Source organism: Dasypus novemcinctus, chromosome 6 (assembly GCF_030445035.2).
Source record: "Dasypus novemcinctus isolate mDasNov1 chromosome 6, mDasNov1.1.hap2, whole genome shotgun sequence".
NCBI classification, from domain to species: domain Eukaryota; kingdom Metazoa; phylum Chordata; class Mammalia; order Cingulata; family Dasypodidae; genus Dasypus; species Dasypus novemcinctus.
In genome coordinates this window covers 13,561,119-13,574,666 of record NC_080678.1, presented here as the reverse complement: position 1 = coordinate 13,574,666, position 13,548 = coordinate 13,561,119, and positions in this window count along the sequence as shown.

Here is a 13,548-nt window from a genome sequence, read left to right as displayed (position 1 = left end):
TTGTTGCTGGCGAGTGAGATCAGACTCTCAGGATGCACGACCCCTGGAGGACAGAGCAGGTCAGGGTTCGAGTCCCCACTCTGCCACCTCTGCCCCTTGCTGTCTGTGCAGCTAAGACTCCCCAGCTCTGTTTAACATCTTAAACATCTCCAGCTCTGGTTTCCTCCTCTGCAAAGTGGGCCTGTCCATACTAAACTGTCTCTGTTTGCTAGGCCATCGGGGTGAAAATAGCACTTCGAATGAGCTTAGTAAATCTTACCGACACTTCATCTTATTAAAGGAGGCAATGACTAGAAGGTGGAGATTTGGAAATCTTCTGAGTCTGGTGCCAGGGTCCCCACGGTCCCTGCCCCCATGTGTGGCCCACTGGCCTCCAGCTGGCTGCCTCAGTGCTGAGCCATCCTCCTGGGGTCCAAGGTATGGCAGCCCGGCGAGGGGGGCCCTCTGCCCCACCCACTGTGGTTGGCCCAAGCGCTTCTCTTTCACTCTTGACTTCATATACCATCCCCTGTACCCCTGCCCTGCAGCTGGCTGGTTCCTGCCCAGTTCCCCCACACTGTGCCTCCAGAAGTATTGACAGATGCTTTCTGGATTTAGCTTTTATCAGGTGTCAAGCGTGGCAGAGCCCTCTGTGTGCTGAGCTACACAGCAATTTCCATCCACACCTTCTATAAAGAACCCAAACTTGCTGCTCCCCTTCCACTCCCTCCACCCAGCCAGGTTGCCTCTCTCTTTTCCCACAGAGCACTGCGTGATGATGATGCAAAACGCCTTAAGACCAAAGTGCCTACTAAAGCACAGCTATCAAGTTCACCAGGATGCATGCAGTCCAGCCCTTGAACTTCACCCTCGCACTGTGCTTTTGCCTGCAGGGTTTGCATCACTCCTCACAGCAATTCTGAGAGACGAGCATTGCCCTCTACCTCTGAGGAGACAGGTTTACTGAGGTGGAATGAAACCTCCTGGCCAGTTTGTGCTGGGTAAGCAAGGGCAGGCTGGGCTTTGGACGTGGGTCCACCCAGTGCGGGGTCCTCTGCACAGAGCCCTCTTCTTGCCCCGATTCTGACTAGCTCATAATCCACCAGGCACATAATGAGCCCCCTGGCGACCTGTGTTCCCAGTCCTCATCCTTAAACAGGAATGGGGGGAGAAGACAGGCCAGGAAGCCGTGGGGGCCAGGGTGACTCTTGGTCCTGCTCCTTCCCCCTGGACCTCGTGTTGTTCAATGGGAGGCGATCACTTGGTATTACTGTTTGACTTGACCTCATGTGGTGCTGATTTGGCCTTCAGTCTGGCTCCCTCTGGCACGATTCCATCATCTATTGAGCATTTCCTTACTCTCTTGTCCATCATGATGCTCCAAGCTCGTCTTGTTCTTCCTCTTTCGCAGCTGTGGAATCTGCCATTTCTCCCTAGAACCGCTTTAACTCTCACTTGGAGAATGGCATTTGGAAATCACGATCTGGGTACTGGATGTACTCATTGTTACCAGGGGGTTGCAGTGACTCCCAGGCCCTTTCAGAGCTTGGAAATATGAGTAATAAATATATATATATAATGTGTATATGAATATGTATATATTAATAGATATATATATGTGCATATAGGAATATGAATAAAAGTTCACAAACACAGAATATATATAAACCCACACCCATACATTTAAATTTATATTTATTTCTCTGTCATCTATATCTATGCACACACATGAATATACATATATACTGTGGTAGTTTGAGGCTTTTGTGGACCCCAGAAAATTATGTCCTTAAATTAATCCATTCCTGTGGGTGTGAACCTGTCACAGGTGGGCCCTTTTGATTAGATTCAGCTGAGGGCCATTTAATTAGATCACTCCAGGATGGTGTAGCCCAGGGGGGTCTTAAAGCTCTTACTGGAGCTCTTTATAAATGAGATGAAACACAGCCAGAGCCACAGAGATAGGAAAAAAACTCCCAGAAGTTGAGCAAGGAAGCCCAGGAAGCCAGAAGCGGAAATCAATGGAACCCAGGAGAGAAAAAAGGCCACAGGAGCTCAGAGAGGAGCCCACAGAAGCGGAGAGAGAAAGCCACAGAAGGAGCAGCCAGAGGCTGAAAGCAACGGAGGCTGGTGGAGAAAACCCTGGCCAGCAGACCCGCCAAGTGCCTGATCACCCACAGCTGAACCTGGCGAGAAAGCATCTCCTGATGATGCCTTGATTTGTACACCTTCCCAGCCCCAGAGCTGTAAGCCTATATGTTAATAAATCTCCCATGTAAAAGCCAACCCATTTCTAGTGTATTTCCTTGGTAGCCTTTAGAAAACCAAAACACGTACACATAGAGATATAACTGAGAGCTCATACGATGCCTCCCGCTCTAATCTGATCAGCCCCATGGCCAACACGTTGACCCCACCGACCTGCCCCTTGCACGCAGACCTGGACCTCTACTCAGACTTCATGATTGAACCCCACCCCTCCAGCTCAGGCCTGCCTCTCCCAAACCACCCACATCATTTGGGATCTGCTGAATGCACTTTTGACAGGAATGAAAATGTGAAAGTCAATAAACATATATTTTTTTTAAAAGGGAAAAAAGGTGTAGCAGATTGAGTTTTGTACCCCAGAAAAAAACATGTTCTTAGTCTTAACCCATTCCTGTGGATGTGATCCCCTTGTAAGTAGGACCATTTGAAGCGTCACTCTTGGTTAAGGTGTAGTCAACTGAGTCAGGATGGGTCTTAATACTGTAACTGGAGGACTTAGAAAAAGTCACAGGAAGAAGCAGCTAGCAGAGGCCATCACCGTGGGACGGGAAAGCCGAGGAACCTAAGGATTGTGGGTCAGCCAGAATGCAACTGCCCCAGGAGGACACAAGCTTTCTAGCCTCTGAGTAAATTCCTGTTGTTAAGTCAATCCATTGTGTGATAGTTATCAGAACAGTGGGAAAGTCCGATGGAAGAGGAAGACGCTTTTGTTGAAATTTGAACTAATGTGGTTTCCCACACGACTGAAATAAAATCTTTGTGAAAGTCATCTGGCAATAATAAATTACTTATGAAATTGTGACAAACATTTTTTGTTGTGTCTTAATGTGCATTGAGATCATCGCAGAGTCATGTGCAGTTATAAGAAATAATACAGAGAATTTCTTGTGCATTTCGCCCAATTTCCCCCAATGGTAACAGCTTACAAACTATATTATAATATTACAACAAGGCTATTGATATTGATACAATCCACCAATCTTCTTCCGATTTCCCCAGTTTCACTAGTACTCACATGCATGTATGTGTAGCTTCAAGTATCCTCCATACAGTCAAGATAGCAGGCCATTCCAATACCGCAAGTCTCCCTTGTGCTGCCCTTTTATAACCACAGCCATCTTTCTCCCACTCTGCCCCCTTCCCTAGCAACCACTAATCTGTTCTTTATTTCTGAAATTTTGTAATATAAAAAGTGTTATATAAATGGAATTACACAATACAAAACCTTTGGGGATTGGCTTTTTTCATCTTCATAACTCACTGAAGATTTATCCAAACTGTTGCATGTATCAATAGTTTATTTCTTTTTACTGTTGAGTAGTAGTCCATGATATGTATGCACCAGGATTTGTTCAACATCCACTGATTCCAATTTTCATCTATTACAAATAAGGCTGCTGTGAACATTCACGTACAGGTTTTTGTGCGCACATAGGTTTTCCTCCCTCTGGGATATCTGCCCAGAATTTCAATTGCTGAATCAAGGACTAATTGCATGTTTAGCTTTATAAGAAAGTACCAAACTAATTTCCAGAATGATGGTACTATTTTACATTCCCTCCAACAATATACCAGGTTCTCTGCATCTTCCCCAGCATTTGGTCTTGCCACTACTTGTTATTTTAGCCATTCTGATGGTGTGCCATGATCTCCTGTTGTGGTTTTAATCTGCATTTCCCTAATGGCTAAAGATGTTGAAGGTCTTTTCATGTGCTTATTTGCCTTCTGTGTATCCTCTTTGGTGAAATGTCAGTTGATTTTTACTAAGGAGCAAAGTCAAGTCAATGAAGAAATAATGGTCTTTTCAACAAATGTGTGCTGGACAATTGGATGTCCTTATACAAAAGAATGAATCTCAACTTATCCTTCACCTTATAAAAAATTCACTCAAAATGGATTATAGTAATATATGTGAACCATAAAACTATAAAACCTTTAGAAGAATACCTAGATGAAAGTCTTTGTGACTTTGGGTTAGGCAAAGACTTCTTAGATATGACAACAAATGCACAATCCATTAAAATTATAAACTGGACTTTACCAAAATTAAAAACATTTGCCCTGTGAAACTCATTTCTAAGAGACAACCCACAGACTGAGAGAAAATATATGTAGATCATATATTTAACACAGGACTGGTACCTGAACTTTATAAAGAAATCTCAAAACTCAAGAATAAGAAAACAAAATCCCAATTTAAAATGAGCAAAATATTTGAATAGACACTTCAACAAGGGAGTAAATATATTTAGCAGGTAAATAATCATGTGAAAAAATGCCCAACATCAGTAGTCATTAGGGAAATGCAAATTATGAGATACCATACATGCTACTAGAAAGTATATTTTTTAAAACTTTGAGAATACCAAATGCTGATGAGGATGCAGAGCAAACTGAAATTTTGTACATTTCTAGTAGCGATGTGAAAATGTCACAGCCCTTTGAATAACAGTATAGCATATTTTTTAAAGGTAAACATACTCTTACAATATGAGTAAGCAAACTCTCAGATATTTCATTCAGTGAAATGAAAACCTCTATTCACACAAAAACCTCAGCACAACTGTTTATAGTAGATTGGTTCATAATCACCCAAACATCTCTCACCTTGGGACTGGATTAACAAGCTGTGATACATCTGTACTGCAGTGTACTACTCAGCAATAGGAAAGAGTGAACCATTAACACACATGATAATATGCATGAATTGGATGAACCTCAAATGCATTATGGTAGGTGAAGGAAGCCAGGCTCAAAAGGCTGTATTGGTAGGATTCCATTTTAAAAGTGGGAGGAGAGTTTGAATACAAAGAGGTAGCATGAAGTCATTTGGGGTGGGGGGGGATACAATCGTTCAGTATGTTGATTATGATAATTTCACAACTCTATGCATTTGTCAAAGCTCATAGAACTGAAGACCAAAAAGTGAATTTTACTGTATGTAAATTTAAAAATAAATGTATAAAGTGTGATCTTAAAATAGTATATGTATTTCTTCTATATTTTGAAAGTTATTAAATTTGATCATTAGTAGTAGCGTTCTTTTGAGTTAATTTTCCTCCCCAACTCCCAGAAACATTTTCTTGTAAAACTCAGACAACATTACTTCACTAGTGAATACCACCAGGTATTTAAGGAGTAAATAATGTCAATATTACACAAACTTGTTCAGAAAATAGAGGAAGGGGAACCTTTCTCAAGTCTTTCCATGAGGACAGCATAATCCTTATCAAAACCGTGCAAAGGAAAGTGGATTTGGCCCAATGGATAGAGCATCCGCCTACCACATGGGAGGTCCAAGGTTCAAACCCAGGGCCTCTGACCTGTGTGGTGAGCTGGCCCACGCGCAAGGAGTGCGCGCAAGGAGTGCTGTGCCATGCAGGGGTGTCCCCCGCGTAGGGGAGCCCCACGCACAAGGAGTGTGCCCCCACAAGGAGAGCTGCCCAACGCGAAAAAAGTGCAGCCTGCCCAGGAATGGCGCCACACACATGGAGAGCTGACACAGCAAGATGACACAACAAAAAATGAGACACAGATTCTGGGTGTCACTGACAAGAATACATGCATATACAGAAGAACACACAGCAAAATGGACACAGAGAGCAGACAACTGAGGGGGGGGGTGGGGAAGAGGAGAGAAATAAATTTTTAAAATCCTTATTAAAAAAACAGACAAACAAACAGGCAAAGCCATTATGGACGAAGAGAATCACAAGCTAATAGTCTTCAAAAACATAGATGCCAAAAACCTTACCAAAATCTTAGGAAAAGGAAGGGTCAAGTGAGATTTAATCCAGGATTGCAAAGGTGGTTTAATGTTAGAAATCTAATTAATACAATTCACTAGATTAATGATATAAAGGAAAAGACGCCAGCGATCATCTTTTTAAGGGCAGGAAAAGCCTTTGGCAAATCTGACATTCACTCATGATAAAAATCAAAGCAAATTAGAAAAAGTTCATTTCCTCAATGTGATAAAGGACATCTGAGAAACAGGTACATCTAACAGCATAATTAATGAAGAAAGGAAAAATGCTTTTCCTCTATAAATAAGAATAAGACAAGGATATTTGCTCTCTCCACCTTCATTTCATATACAATAGGAAGTCATAACCAGTACAAAAAGGCAATAAAAATAAATAAAAACATACAATTTAGAAAGACAGTAATAAAATTATTCTTATTGAAAGACAAGACCTAAAATCCAAGAAATTTCTGAAACTTTCTAAACTGATATGTGAATCAGGATAAAAAGTCAATATACAAAAGCCAACTGTATTACTCTACACTAGCAGTAAGAGAAAAGAAAAATGTACAAATGATCTATATATACAATAGCATCAAAATCATAAAATGTTTAGATACAAGCTGAATATAAGGTATGCAAGACTAAAAATGACAAAATATTGTTGAGAAAAATTAAAGGAGACCTAAATAAATGTAAAGATATATCATGGCTATGGATTAGAAGACTCAACATTGTTAAGATGATGGTTTTTCTCAAACTAACCTATGGATTCAATGCCATTGCAGTCAAAACTCCAGCATGCTTTTTTTAAAAAAAGAACTTGACAAGTAAATTCTAAAATTTATATGAAAAATCATAGGACATAGAATAACCAAAGCTATTTTGTAGAGAATAAAGTTGAAGAACCCATGCAGTCTGACTCTAAAGCAAACACAAAAAAATAAAATAAGTAAAATAAAGCTACAGTAATCAAGACAGTTGACACTGACATCAAGATATACAAAAAGACCAATGGAACACAATAAAGAGTCCAGAAATATACCCACTCTTATACAGTTTGTGATTTTGACAGTTCCCAAGGCGATTTAATATAGAAAGTAAAAAGTGATCAACAAAAGTTGCTGGAACAACTGGCTATCAATATGGGAAAAAATGAACTCTGTCCTACCCTACCCCATACACAAAAATTAACTTAAATGACTCTGGCTTAAACCATAAAGCTAAAGTTATTAAACTTCTAGAAGAAAACATGTCTTTGCCAACTTGAGATAGGAAAATATTTCTTAGCAGGACACAGAAAGTATAAATGATTTTAAAAATGATAAATGAGACTGTTAAAAATTTAAAAAGTTCTTTTATCAAAGACACCATTAAGAAAAGGAATAAACAAGCCACAGATTGGGGGAAAGTATTGACAACATGGATATATAATGGATGTCTTGTATTTGAAATACATCTTTAAACTCCTGCAACTCAATCAGAAAGGCAAAACAGCCTACTTTTTAAAAATGGGCAAAAAATAAATAAAATAACAATAAAAATGGGCAAAGGATTTAAACAGATATTTCAAAAAGAAAGATAAACAATGGCCAATAAGCATTTAGGAAAAAAAAACACCAATGTCATAGTCATCAGGCAAATGATAATTAAAAGCACAATAAGCTATCAGTACACACCTGACACATACTTGAGTGGTTACATTTGAAAAGAGTGATAACTCCAAATATTGGTAAGATATGGAGAACTAGAACTCATATACATTTCTAGTTGCAGTGTAAAATTATACAGACACTTTAGAAAACAATTTGGCTGATTCTTGCAGAGTTTGAATACATACCTACCCTTGACCCAGCAATTCCATTCCTAGGCATTTACAGAAGAGAACCAAAACATCTCCACCAAGAATTGCATAGAAATGTCCATAGCAGCTTTATTCTAAATAATCCTCAAATGGAAATAACTCAGATGTCCAGCAACAGGGGAATGGCTAAACAAACTGTGGTATGTTCATACAATGGAATAGTACACAATAGCAGAAAGGGCAGCAACACAGACAAATCTCAAAAATAGGCTGAATGAAAGAATCTACACACAAAAAAGCACACACTTTATGCTTCCATTCATATAAAGTTCTACAGCATGCAAAATAATCTGCAATGATAGAAAGCAGAACAGTAGTTTTCTGGGGGCATGGATTAACTGGAAAGTGGCAGAGGGAACTTTCTGGGTTGAGCAAAGCATTCTTTATCTTCCTAGATGTGAATGATGCCTTTATCAAAACTCATCAAATAGTGTACTTAGGATTTGTGCTTTTCACTATGTAAATTAAACCTATGTTTTAAAAAAATTCTTACAATAAAAAGGAAGAAAATTGGGTCTGACAGAGAGAGAGAAAATAAAAGCTTCTACTATCAAAGCCAAAAGGCCCACCAAATAGAAAGACTCAGACAACCTGATATTGACACTGACACCCCCTCCCCACCCTCCAGGTGGATAGGCCCAATCCTGGCAGGTGGGAGCAGAGAGCATGGAGAGATGCACAGAAGCCAGTACAACCTCACCTGACTGGGCAATGCTTCTGATGCGGACAGATGGTGTTTGAACAGGTGTGCTCAGGCTTGGGCAGAGAGAAGAACAAGGAGGAGCTTAGCATTCCCCTCCCTGTGACACTGTCTCCCCAACACCACCCTTCCCACTTCCCTACCGTGAACAAATAGTTTGGTTTCCCATGACATGTCTTTCAGTTTTCAAGCATAATAGAGAAATGATTTTTCCTCTTTCTAAATCTTGCTAAATTCCAAGGAGTAAAATTGACTTACATCTGTCTCAGTTTCCCCGTGTTCCCAAACCAATTTCCATATGAAAATTTCACTTGGATTACTTTGGCCAGTTTGACTTGTTCTTTTGCACAGACACTCATGCACACACACACACATACACACTGCCTCTGTCCCCAGCAAACCCTCAGGCAGGTGCTTCCCCTGAATGCATATATAGAGCAGGGCCTTGGGTGAAATAAGGGCTGAAAGCTGAGCCCAGTAATTGTTCCCACCAGTGCACAGTCAGAGAAGAGTGAATCCTCCACCCCCACCTCCACCCACGCAGACCTCCAAAGCGAAAGTGTTGCATGGGCTACAGCTGCCACTGAAGCAATAGGGATTGAATTCCAGCCGATTGGGAAAGGAAGGTCCCAAGATGCCTGTTTCTTCCCCCTTTCTTTCTCCTCCACTTCTCCAAGTCCCTCGTGTGGCATCATCAAGCAGCCTAAATTCACATGTGTCAGTGCTTGTCTCATTCACCCACCTCAATTCACTGGTCTGGAATCGGAATTAGGGGTGGGGATGGATGGGAAGAGAAATTGCTCAGAGGTATATGGCCAATTAGGATGCGTGATGAGACCAGAACACAGAACTCATGGCTATCACCCGAGGTGATGTCTGCTACGTGATGCTGCCAGCAGGAGCAAGGGGAGATGTGGGCTAATTCCTATTGGAAAGTCCTGGAAAGAGGTGCCCAGGCCAGAGGCATCTTCAATGGCCTGTTCAGGACACAACGTACTGCTGCCCCAGGAAAGCCAGTGGAGTCAGATCAAATCAGGTCAAAAGTAGCACAGGTAGCAACCTGGCATGTGCTCACAGTGGTATATGTTATGGCAGCAGGGGAGTGGCAGGGGGATGTGTGCTGGGGGTTGGGAAGAAAGTGGAAGGCAGGGTTTTGAAACATTCCCCCTTTCAAAATGCTGGGGCAGTGTAGTTCAGTGATTGAAAGCATGGGCTTTGGAATCAAACAAACCTGGACGTATGTCTTTGGGTGTCAGCGTCTGTTAAACGAGGGTGGAAATAAGAAGTCCTAAGGAGAAGGTAAGATGAACAGCCCAGTGTCTGCTCAGGAATGGTAGCTGAGGCTGGCTCATTCTAAAGACCCCAGCAGACACGGCCCTCACAGGTCAGCTCTGGTCCAGAGACTCTTCAAAGCTGTCAGGGAGGTTGGGAGGATGCCGGAAGAGAGGAGCTGTCCATTGTCCCAGTGCTGATCTGCCTGGGACTCAAGCCTGGGCAGAGCCCACAGGGGCTGTCAACCATTCAGAGCACCTGATAAACTTCAGAGCAGGGTCTGTGGGTGAGTGGTGAGAGGAGTGGAATGGGGAAGCTAGAAAAGCAGCTTTCCCTGAAGGCTCTAGTCCTGAGGACAAAAGACAAGCTCCACTGCCCTTCTCCAGCTCAGAGGCAGGAAATGAACACACAGGCCAGACATCCTCAGAAGCCTGTCCAAACTCAGAGAAGCCATTGTTTGTGGATCAGCTCAACGCCTCACAGTCTCCCACTCAGGAAGATCAATCACGCTTCTCTCCTCTTGGCATCAGCAAGCTCTGCACACAAAGAAGCTGCTGCCACTACCAGCCAGGTTTAATGGATTTTAAAGGCAAAGCGCTAACCTCACTGCCTGGCCACGTGAGTACAGTGAGTGTGTGGTGGAAAGGCTCCAGATCTGGGCCAGACTGCAACTCTTTTCTGTTTTCTCAGATATAGGTGCAACTCTGTGTAGGAGATGGAGACCTGGGCTGGGGAAGGGGGTCAAGAGATACGCATTCTGACTTCACATGTGCCACGTGCTATCTGTGGCACCTTGGGCAAGCTGCTTAGCTGCTGGCCTCTTTCACCCCACCCATAAGTCGAGTGGTCATCCCTCCCCCTTGGGTCCAGGTCAGAAAGGGGGTGGAGGATGGAAGAATGAGAGTAAATGATGGTGAAGTGGGCATCATCAGGAGAGAATGGGGTGCACCAAATCTGGCCAGAATCACACTGATTACACACGTAGGCACTGAGCCAGACAGGCCTGGGCATGCTGCTTGACCTCTATGACCCTCAGGCTCCTTATCTCAGTATTTCTCAGATAGGGCCAATGTGAGGATTTAGTGGGACAAAGCAGGCAGAGTGTCTGGATCACAGCGCGCTCCCATAAAGGCTGACGAGCATTCTGAGTCCCATCAGATGGTGGTGCCTCAGCTTTCTCACTGCCAGCTGAGATGGCTTCCTCCGCCCTCGGGCCAGGCCTACCTCCTGCCCTGCCTGGCCAGCCCTCAGGCCCGAGACAACCACAGAGACTCAGGAGAGGCAAAGGCCCTGTCCAATGAGCCCCCTCCACTCCTCCCTGCAGTGCACAGGTGAGCTGGAGGCCCGATGGGCCTGTTGGAAGGACTGTCATTCAGTTGGTTCTGTTTGCTCAGCCTGGGGGCTGGGCCAGGGTTGGGGGCACGGTCTGGCGGTGGGCAGCAGCGAGACCCCTGGACAGGGAGTCAGGGTCCTCGGGGCCAGGCCATGGTCTGCCACCCACCAGCCCCATGTTCCTAAGCAAGTAGCCTCACTTCTAGGTCTCAGTCTTCTTCTCTGAACCATGAGAGTGTCTCTGTGTCACCCGAAGCACATCCAGAGTCTATGAGGAGCACATGCAGTAGCAGATGTGGAAATGCTGGGAAAACAGAAAACTGCTGGACAGCCCAGGTAGAGGCAGGCAGGGAGGTTCCCCCAGGATGAGTGGGTGCTCCAGGCCCCGGAAGACATCATCTGACTGTGCAGGACCTTTCTGTTCTTCAGCCTGGCATCAGGCTGGCATCCAGGATTTGCTGTCACCTTTCTCTCCTGCTTTCCTGCTGGCATGTCTTCTTCTCCACGACCACCAATATGCACCAGGCTTGGCCTCTGGGCAGTTCCTTCCTCCTAGAATGACAGCTCCCAGGCCCCCATCCACTTATAGAAATTAGCAATCTTCTGATCCCCCAAAGGTTGTGGTCACTGTCAATGGCACTTCAGCAGGTCTTCTCCTGGGACATCGGTGATATTCTAGTTTCGGTTCATATAACTATTTCATCTCTTTCTAAAGATAGCCACAGAAATGATCACTTCAGTCTCCAAACTCTCACTGGGAGTATGTGTCTTGTGTGTGTGTATCTGAACGCACGTGTGTGATAGGCAGTGGCATAGTGGAAAGAACACGGGTTTTAACGTTCAATAGATGCAGATTCCTATCCTGACTCTGCCATCTTAATTAATTCCTTCCAGTACTATCTGTTGATGTCCTGAGTGACCTTGAACACGGGCTTGGCCTTTCTGGGTCTCGTCTTCTTTGCCTGTTGAGATGGAACCAGGATATCTGTGTTGGAGGATTGCCGCAAGGATGTGTGATGACATGCACATCTACCTGCCTCGGTGTAGAAATGTATTTAAGCATCTGAAGGGCTGAGGCTCAGGCCTGTGTTTGAGGCCTCCCTCGGGGCCCAGTTATGGCACTCAATGACTCATGTCAATGCTGTCACAATCTCCCTGTCACTGCCGTCGTCTCTCCAGCTCAAAGCAGCAGGAGGCACAGATTTGGCCACAGTGTGATGCGTGGTGGGCACCCTCCCGGCCCCCAGGCCTTGTCTCCCCTGATCAGGCAGGTCAATTCTTGAGTCCTTTTGTGGAGAAGTGGGGGGACCCCGGGTCCAGGCCTGGAAGAGACAGGCGTTGCCCCTCCTTGGCTAGTGTGGTCTCACTGCCAGGGCCTGGGAGTGTGTCAGGACCCAGGCTCAGCTACTGGCACTGGGGCCAAGGGGCCTGGGGACCAGGTCACTATGGAGATCAGCTCTCCCACAACCCGTTGGGAGCAGGAAATAGTGCTGGAAAGCAGAATATATGTTTCTTGTCTTTAGGAAATGCTTAAAATATGCTTAGTGGCTTTCTGGCATTTTAACCTTTCAGTGTTGCTTTTAAGAGTTTAAAAGCAGACGATGGGAAGCAGACATGGCTCAACCAGTTGGGAGCCTGCCTATCACACGAGAGGTCCCAGGTTCAGGTCTCAGTGCCTCTTAAAGAAGATGAGTAGGTGCCACACTCACCACAACAAGCTAGACACCTAAAAGAGCAGATGCCACAAGCCAGCGGATGCTGCAGCCCACAGGGAGTGGATATGGCTCCACCTGTCAGGCACTTGCCTCCCATGTGGGAGGTCCTGGATATGGTTCCTGGTGCCTCCTGGAAAAGGTGAACAGACAAGGAGCAGACAGATGAGAGAACCACCGGGGGTGGTGGGGGGGGGGAAGTAAATGATCTTTAAAAGATGTGGTGTGTGTGTTCACTGGTTATTGCTGATGCATGTACCTTCGTGCTCCCCAACATCCTTCTGATGTTGCAAAGTTGAGATGCTTTTAAGTTATAGACTGAGGACTCCTACCTGAGCAGGTGACCTGGACCTCTGGGCTGTGCAGAAAGAGCCAGTCCATTGAGCTGTAGGCACTGGCTTCATCCCTTAGCAATTCTGTCACTTTACCTCTTTGAGCTCAGTTTCTTCATCTACAATGTACAGTGACAAGCTCTTCTTTCTGTCACAAGGATTAAATCAAGCACAATAATGTTTGGAAGTGCTCTATAAATGCCAATGTGCTGTAAGATTATTAGTTAACACTTAAAATTCTATGACACACTCATGATCCTCTGGTGAGTACATCCAGACCAGAACTTCAGGCACATTGGATGATGAGCCTGCATGATGCTTAGCCTCACCATTCTCATAAAGCA